The following is an 8870-nucleotide window of genomic DNA, read 5'->3' as shown; positions in this document are numbered from 1 at the left end:
TGTGTGTGTGTGTGTGTGTGTGTGTGTATGTGTGTGTGTGTGTGTGAGATCCGGCCTTAGCTCTGGGGAATCAGAGGCCCCAGCAACCCTCCCCTCCCCCCATGTCATTCTGGTTATCCTTAGGGTACCCAACCCCTAGAGTTAGAGTTTCATAAGCAAGATGACTGAAAGAAGTTCCTTTATCTGGGCTAGGTTGCCCAAGAATTATGAGGAGTCAGGCTGACCGGCAACTAGAGGGATGAAGTGTCCTGAAAGAGTGGGAGAGATTTGGGAACCATTAGACCCAGAGTCCTGAGGGCCTAGCCTCGTGGCTGCAGCCTCTCTCTTATTCTCTGAGCTTAGTGTTTAGGTAGAGCTGGGGAGTATATTCTATCTTCATCTGAAATTAAAAAAAAAATGCTTTTAGACTTCTGTTTTACTTTATATGAGTGAATGCTTTGTATGCATGCATACATGTATATGTATCTTATGTGTGTCTTGTGTCCATGGAGGTCAAGAAGAGAAAGCCTGAACCCTTGGAACTGGAGTTAGGGATGGTTGTGAGCCATCATGTAGGTGCTGGGACTTGAACTCTGGTCCTTCCCACGAGTGACAAGTGTTCTAAACCGCGGAGCCATCTCTTTATCCCCATTACCTACACTTTTCTGGTTGATAATTATGTATTTACACTTCACTCAGGTTTTGTTGTTGTCGTTTATTTGGTTTTGGTTTTGAGACCCAAGCTGACCTCAAACTTCCAGAGATCAATCCCAGAGGAACGCATTAGTCAGACAGCCGAAACAGCTCCAAGTTCAGGGAGAGACTCTGTCTCAGAAAAGTAAAATAGAAAGAAATAAAGGAAGCTGTTGGTTGTTGATGCTTGGTGTACACACAAGTGAGTTACCTACACACATACATGAGCATGTAACACACACACATATACAGAAACACACACACAATAAATAAAAACAAAACTTATATTTTAATATTTCAGAATGTTGGAATATCAGTTGGAAGGAAGTTTATACAATTTGGTCTTTTTCTTTCCTTTCCTATTCTTTTTGTTTGTTTGTTTGTTTGTTTTGACTACATTTCTCTGTGGAGAACTGATTGTCCTGGAACTCACTTTATAGACCAGGCTGGTCTTGAATTCAGAGATTCACTTGTCCCCGTATCCCGAGTGCTGGGGTTAAAGCCATGCACCACCACACTGAGCTTGATTTGAATTTTTTTTTTCTAGTAAACCTTTTTTCTCACTTTTGTGTCAAGCCTTGACCACAAGACATTCTTCTCCAAGCTGCCGCCACATCCGTGTACTAGAATACTCTGGCTGCTGTAACAAAGGTCTTCAAACCTGGGGCCCGTGGAGTACAGACAATGTCCCTCAGGTATGGCAGCCAGACATTCAAGACATGGCTGGGCTTGGTAGAGAATGCCTGTAGTCCAGGGACTCAGGAGGCTGAGGCAGGAGAATGAGGAATTCAGAGCGAGTTCAGGTTATATGTATAAACATAAAAACAGTGCAGATGCAGAAAGGAATAGTATTAAGGAAAAGGAAAAGGGAAAGGGAGGTGATCTGAGGGAGGGAAGAAGGGGGAGGGATGGTGATGATCGGATGAATACAGCCATAGGACGTAGTGCGCATGTGTGAAAATGTCTTGACTCCGTAGCTTACCAGGCCACTGCCCCGAAGCTTCATTAGTACAGCTAATGAAGGCTATGACGCTTGGGGCTTCACCATGCCCTACTAAACGGTCCCATAAGAACACAAACAACACACAAACTGGAGTTAATGGGTTATTGAAAAATTTTTTAAAGGACACATGAAGTTGAGGGTATAGGGTAAGGCTATAGGGGTGGATGTGGGTGGGGCTAAGGGGAGTAGCTGAATGAGAACATGGTTAAAATACACTGTGTAAAATTCTCAAACAATTGAGAAAAATAGAAAAGAAGAAAATACCATACTGAACATCCACTGTTTCGTTTAGCCGATATACAGTAATAAAAAAATAAAACAAATTTTCAGCGTGTTGTGCAAACGTTATACACTTGATGTCTCTTCAGAGTTTGACTACTGAGCAGTGCTAATCACAAGTACGCACAGTTTACTAGAGAAATTGTGCACACCACACAAAGGTTTCTTTGTCCTGCTCCTTTGGAGTCTGCACTTGGTCGCTGCTCATCACTTATCTCTGCCTAAGGCATTGCAAATTGTCAGCGTCTGTCCCAAATGACTCAACTGATAACAAGCGGCATGCTGGGAACTGCGTGATGACTCAGAGGAGAAGGTGGGGATCTGTCAGGAGTAGGCTAGCTCGGTGTAGTTGGCAGTGGTCATTTCAGAGTGCAGAGTGGACTCCAGGCCCACAGGAAACGTCTTCCGACTTGGTTATGTTTGATATCTACAAAGAAGTGCTACATCAAACAAAAGCAAAAGCAACTGCCTTGAGTCAATGGCATGGAGAGCTGGCTTAGGCCATATGAGCAAGGTCTGTTGGCTTTCAGTTCTTGTCTAAAACACTCAGCACAAGAGAAGTCAAAGCCAGTGTCAACCGTCTTGGTGACGACTGGGGTGAGCGAAGCATTCCCCTCCTGTTTTGACGTCTGCTCCTCCGTGCTAAATTATCAGGACGTGGTAAGGAGACTTTCTGTTTCCTTTTCTTTTGTTTTGTTAAATTAATAGCTGCCAGATCCTACCAATCTGCCCATTTAATAATCCAACCTGTCACTATTTTTAAATTCTCCCCCCATATTATTTGTGCCCTAGGTATAATTACAGATTCAGTAGCTGGGATAGAATACAGAGAAAATGTGCACTACTACTCCGGGCTGTGTTTTTTTCTCAGTTCCAAAGCAGAGGCTAGTTCAGCTCTAGAAGAAACCTCGGGGTCCGCTTGTCTACCTCAGGATTTCAGCTCAGCGGGACTGTGGGCAGCTTCTTTGACCTTCTCTTCCTTCTCTCAGGTTCCTGACAGATGGAGCAGGAAGAGCTCACTACCTGTTTTTCTCTCTCCACCCCTTCCCTTCTCTCTGCCCAGCTTCATTGATCTCCTTCTTTCCCTCTTTGTCACATCTGCCTCTCTGTCGCTAACTCCATCGTCACAGATCTTTCTCTCTGGAACCATCTCTTGGAGGATGTCATGAAGGACAGTCCTCTACCTGTGCTGAGAGTGACCCTTAGGACTTGCACTGAGTCTGGGCTTCCTCTTCAGGTGTAGGAGGATGGCCTTCTTTGTCTCTGAAATGTTCTTAACACTCATTTATCTCTTGGCTACCTCACAAACAACAGCTTCCTATGAGAACATCTTTACCACTGGAGGCTCAGCCACACTCTGGCCTATCCTATAATATGGTCAGGAACTTTCAGTCTAGAGATGCTTTTCAAAGACCTGTTGAAATGTCTTGATTATCAATCCACATGTTTTTATTAATGCTATCTAAAACTGCACTGATTTTTATTATATAAAACCAACATTTGAAGTCAACCACGGTTATGTGTGTGTCTGTTTGTGCGTCTTGTGTGTTTTTAATCAACCTCATTAAGTTAATCTGGCTTATATGTAGTAATGGGTTTTTAAGCACAAAGGACAAACTGTCTAAATAATGTGCTTATAATCCATATGTTGTTCAAAGAGATCAAGAGCTCTAAGAAAACCACATGTTGTGATAACATCTCAGATCTGCAGAGAATTGAGACAGAGTACTAGGGATCTGGGGGAAGTTGAGTCTCACAAACAGGACATTGTAGGGCTGGGGGTGGGAGGTTTGTAGGCATTTCTGGTTTGTTGGCTCCTAAGCAAGGGAAGCAGTTTTAGGAGAGAATAATGCTAGAAAGGCAAAAAGGCAAAACAAAAAGGCCACCCCTTTAAAAAAACTGCTCAGACATCTTCAAAGCCAGCTTTTCTTTAGCTGCAGCTAAAACGCTTTGAGGCACTTTATTAGAAACTAGTCTAGTTTTTACTCATCCTTTTAGGCAACCTAAAGTAAGCTTGCTCATTAGGAGGCTGAACAGAGCATGCCCAGAAGTGCTAGTTAGCATCTACCTTTTTTTCCCCCCTTGTACTCTATGACCTTGAACTGAGCATGCCCAGAAGCACATTTTCCACCATCTTTCTTTTATAGCCATGTGATGTTCAATTTTACGTCTCAAAATTTGCTGACATCTTTCTGTTCTGAATACATGATCTCTATGTGACCTTGAGTTAAGCTTGCTTTGTACTGTGCTTTGGACGTTCTTATATAACTATATTCAGGATTCCTACACAAAATCCCAACGTTCCTTCTTGATGGGAAAAGCATTGCTTGCAAATTATCTCAATATTCCCTTTGCCTAATGCAGTTTGTAAGTCTTCCTCTACTCTTTTACCTCTTGGTTTGGGCTTTGCATTCCCAAGGTTAAAATTCCCTCGCTGGGCAGTGGTGGCGCACACCTTTAATCCCAACACTCAAGAGGCAGAGGCAGACAGATCTAAGAGTCCAAGGCCAGCCTGCTCTATAGAGCCTGTACTACACAGGACAGCCAGTGCTACACAGAGAAACCCTGCTTCAAAAAAAAAAAAAAAAACAACAATAAAAGGAAGGGAGGTGGGAGGAGGAGGAGGAGTAAGAGGAAGAAGAGGGAGAGAAAGAAGAAGAGGAGAAACTATTGCATTTGGTTACAAATGGTTAATAATAAAGTCATAACTAAATGATCCCTATTCATTTTTCAAAGGCAGCTGAGATGATAGTCATTTGTGCTTATGCTTAAAGTATTCCAAATACCTATTTGTGTTTTCTAAAGAAAGGTCTGAAAGCCACAGCACACCTCAGTACCTCTTTTAAAAGGAAGATCAGATCTCAACAGGAGCTTCTGGAGGTAGAGCTCTTGCACCTTGGGCATGGTGCATGTGTGGGAGCCACCAGCCATTCTCCTCTGAACCTGATGTCCTCTTACCGTGACTGGTGTAGGTATTAGCACCACGTTCTAGTGCTGAGCATGGGGATGAGGCCAGCCTCTGGTCCACAGGCAACCAACCACATCCCCCCAAAAAAAGCAACTCCCCTTTTTTCAGCAGACACCAACTGCCAGTAAGTCTGGCCTAGGGTATGGGCTTAGTATCATAGTTTTAAAGTTCCTAGATTACTTTAAGTTAGAGCCAAAGTTGAGAAACCTTGCTGGTAACTGTTAAATTGTTGTTGCTGCTTTTGAGATAGGGTCTCCTTCGTGCAGCACGTGGCTGGTCTGGAGCTCGGAGCCGTGCTGGGATCCCATAGGTGAGTGTCATTATAGCAAGTTTACAACATTCAGCTACATTATAGCAAGTACCATAGTCACCAAGTGCCAAAACGATTTGGCCAAAGTTGAATAGTCTATGAAAGTATTACTGTGATATTTATCATCATTATTATTAATTATTGTTATTGGTAGTGGTGTTGGTACAATAGATGGGTTAGGTTGACACTGTACCACTGAACTACATCCCCAGCCTTAGACATTACTTTGGAATTGAGAAATTCTGGGAATTTGACTACACTTACGTAATTTGATATCACAACTGGAATTCTAGGATTCAGTGTGCCCAAAAGACAGAAAAAATTTTCCATCACACATTGGAGAGATAGCAGTAATAGGCTCCTGACTCACATCTTAATAGATTCAAAAGCAAACACAAGTAGAATATCTTTGCTCCACTTGTCACAAAATTTCTAACTTCAAAGCTTTATGGAATATAAGTCTTAAAAGCCAATATGTAACAAAATCGGCAGGGTTGCTTCTGCTGTTCAGTTCCATCTCACTGGTCTTAGGGACTTCAGTCAGGAGCAGACCTGTGCTCCAGATGCAACTGAAGCCGTGAAGCTCCATCAGCCCAGGGTTGTCTGTCTCCTCTAATAAGCAAGGTTAGTAACATTCAGGGGAGCAAAGACGGGCAGCGATGACAAGACTGCCTTGGCCTTCGAGGACAGTATCTTAGTTAATGAGTCATCTGATTCATCCAGAGAGGAAGTACACAGGCTCCCCACCCCATAGCCATCTGGGGAAGGGCAGTAGGATGGCCTTCTGGCCTAGCGACTGCCCCATCCAACTGTCTGTAATGAGCTCTGCGTCCGATTGGTAGGTCCTGGTGTCTAGGAGGTAAAGAGTTAATGAAAATAGGTTTGGGACCCCTCAAAAAGTCTGAGCCATAAACATCTGCACGTCATTTTTGTTAGAAAGAAGGACAAGAAGGCAACAGGAACAAAAGGGACTCTGGATCTCAGAAGGCGTTTACTTAAATGAATGGGGTCCTCAGAGTGTCTTCCCCCTGACCTTGTCTCGAAGAAAGGGAGGCTGCAGTCGCCCACACTGCGGTGGAAGCTTTCAGAGGGGGGCAAGGAGCAGGAATTCAATGTGATCATTGCTAACATCCATTTACAGCCGCATCCCCCCGGGGAATGTAATTAGATTTAATGGGCTTCGAGCTTCAGAGTGAAAGTGCATGGGATTTGATTTACTAAACTTAATTAGACCTATGCTTTGGGTTATCTCATTCAAATGTGTTTCCATTTCAGCCTTGACTCCTGGCCTTATTAGACAGATCAAGTTTCCCTACTCTGAAGCAATGACCGGCTTCTCACTTTTCTTTCACGGTCCTCCACGGTTGCCAGGGTCTGCTGTCTCAGGTCCTCCCAACCTGATGTCGAACGGTGGCTTTGTATAGCGTGAGCACCCGTAGGGACTTTTTGTTCTCCTTTGACGGGGTGTCTCTGTTTTTCCATGGCTGTTCTGGTACTCACTCTGTAGACCAGGCTAGCCTCAGACTCACAGAGCTCGGCCTGTTAAAGTTGCCACGGCCTGGGCTCTCTCCAACAGCCGTCCTGAGCCTCCCCTTTCAGAGCCTCTGTTAACGATGCTGTGGGTTATGGCTTTCAAGGACATCCAGTGTCCTTCCCAAGGGCAAAAGCCTTTGGGAATCTTGACCGCACACCGGGCAAGAACCAGATGTGTTCATGACAGAATGAAACTCAGTCCTGCACAGCCATGCACGGTAGGCTTCTCAAATGAAGTGAGACAGCTATCCATGCTCATGATTAGTCAGGTAGCTCCTCCCCACCTCTCTCAGGCTGCCTCGGCTTTGGTGCTTCTCTCCACTGAAAGTCGTGAGGTAACATGGCATGAACTGTCAAGGGAGTGCTGGCAGAAGGAAGATATCTGCCATGGGGTGAATGGAGGCCCTGGAAGAAGGGCAGCCGCCAACCCCCTAGGTCATCCCATTCCTCAGGTTTCTTTTTTTTTTTTTTTTTTTTTATTAATTTATTTATTTATTATATGTAAGTACACTGTAGCTGTCTTCAGACACTCCAGAAGGGGGAGTCACTTTGTAGACCAGGCTGGCCTCGAACTCAGAAATCTGCCTGCCTCTGCCTCCCAAGTGCTGGGATTAAAGGCGTGCGCCACCACGCCCCGCATTCCTCAGGTTTCTGAGGGAACCATTAGAAGCAGGAAACAACGAATCTCAAGAGGAGATAGTAGAGACCAATTTCCATTTCCACTGAGGGAGGGAAACAGGCCCCTGAGCCTAAAATTGCTGTCTTTAGACTTTTTTTCCACCCCCCCCCCCCAAATCCTTCCACTTCTTTAAGAATTTCAGAAAACTGTTATTAACTGTAGCTTTATTATTACCTTTTAGTGAAGTGCAAGCTTATTTGGGGCTATATATTTTCTTTTCTATCAATTTAAGCGCGTGCACACATTACAGGAACAAATTGTCATGCAGACGAATGTTCTACTTTCTTCAAATTCGCCATTGTTCATGATTAAACTTGCACAGGTATACGAAGCATCCTGCTATGACTATTTATTCATTCTCCATAGAACAGTCAAGACCACAAAGTAGACAGTGATAACTACCTCAGGCATTTATTGGGTAACTGCTTCATTGAAGGCACTGTGCCCAGGTACTGCGGCCAGCACAAAAATGTCTGATGCTTGTTCACTTTCCCAAGGGTTCCCAGTCTAACAAGGGAGATGAAGCCACAGATTCAGACAACTAATTCAAAGCAGAAAGTGACAATCAGGGAATATGAAGAAAAAAAAATCTGTGGAGTTAGTAGGGACCATGAGATCTTGTCTGATTTGAGAGATTGGGGTGGGCTCTGTGTGGTGGGGGAGTGTGGTGGGCGGGTGCACTTTCTGCCCTGGGCTCACGAGGGCGGGGATGGTGAGTGAGTGAATGGGCAGGCAGTGGAAGCAAGTTGAAGCCCCAGGAAAGGGATGGGCACTTTGTGGACCCCTTCAGGTGGCTTTGGCGTAGAAGACGTCAGGGCTGGGAGCTGGGAGAAGTAAAATAACCTAGGCCATGATCCTGGGGGTCCTCTGATGGCACACTAACGAGTTCAAATGTTTCCACTTGCATTATGGTCTAAAGATTGCTCTACACCAATAACGATGTCAAGGGTGGCTTAAGCGACAGAAATGTATCTCCTTAGGTCAGCATTGGCTGGAGTCAGACAGCTGCCGAGGCTCTCGGGAAGACTCCTCCACGGCCTCCTGGCTACTGGTGGCTCCAGTGGTCCTCGGTAACCACAGCCTTTCATTTCAATCACATAGACTTCTGTATGTGAATAGCTGTGGTCTCTTCTTTTCTTGTAAGGGATTCCAGGCATGTAGGATTAGGGCTTGTCTTTATCTAATAAGAGCATCTTAATTATACCACTAAAGACCCTATTTTCAAGTAAGTTCTGAGTGGCCATGAATTTGGGGGTATGCTATTCAATCCACCATACAACTTAAGCAAGATCTGGAGTATATGCTGGCATCAACCTAAGAACTAACTTACTTTCTTCCTTTCTTTCTTTCTTTCTTTCTTTCTTTCTTTCTTTCTTTCTTTCTTTCTTTCTTTCTTTCTTTCTTTCTTTCCTCCCTCCCTCCCTCC

The 8870-nt window shown here is 44.4% G+C and overlaps 1 long non-coding RNA gene across 1 annotated transcript in view; it reads left to right on the top strand.

Moving 5' to 3' along the window:
* The window catches only part of LOC110337868, a 15683-nt gene that overhangs the window by 4289 nt on the left and 2524 nt on the right, over nt 1-8870 (top strand). Inside the window, exons 3-4 of the long non-coding RNA XR_002381278.1 lie at nt 5173-5232; nt 6508-7001. This is a non-coding gene — a long non-coding RNA (uncharacterized LOC110337868). The remainder of the gene's footprint in view (nt 1-5172; nt 5233-6507; nt 7002-8870) is intronic.

The sequence above is a fragment of the Mus pahari genome, chromosome 21 (assembly GCF_900095145.1).
Source record: "Mus pahari chromosome 21, PAHARI_EIJ_v1.1, whole genome shotgun sequence".
Lineage (NCBI taxonomy): Eukaryota > Metazoa > Chordata > Mammalia > Rodentia > Muridae > Mus > Mus pahari.
This window is presented reverse-complemented; position numbering and strand designations above follow the sequence as displayed.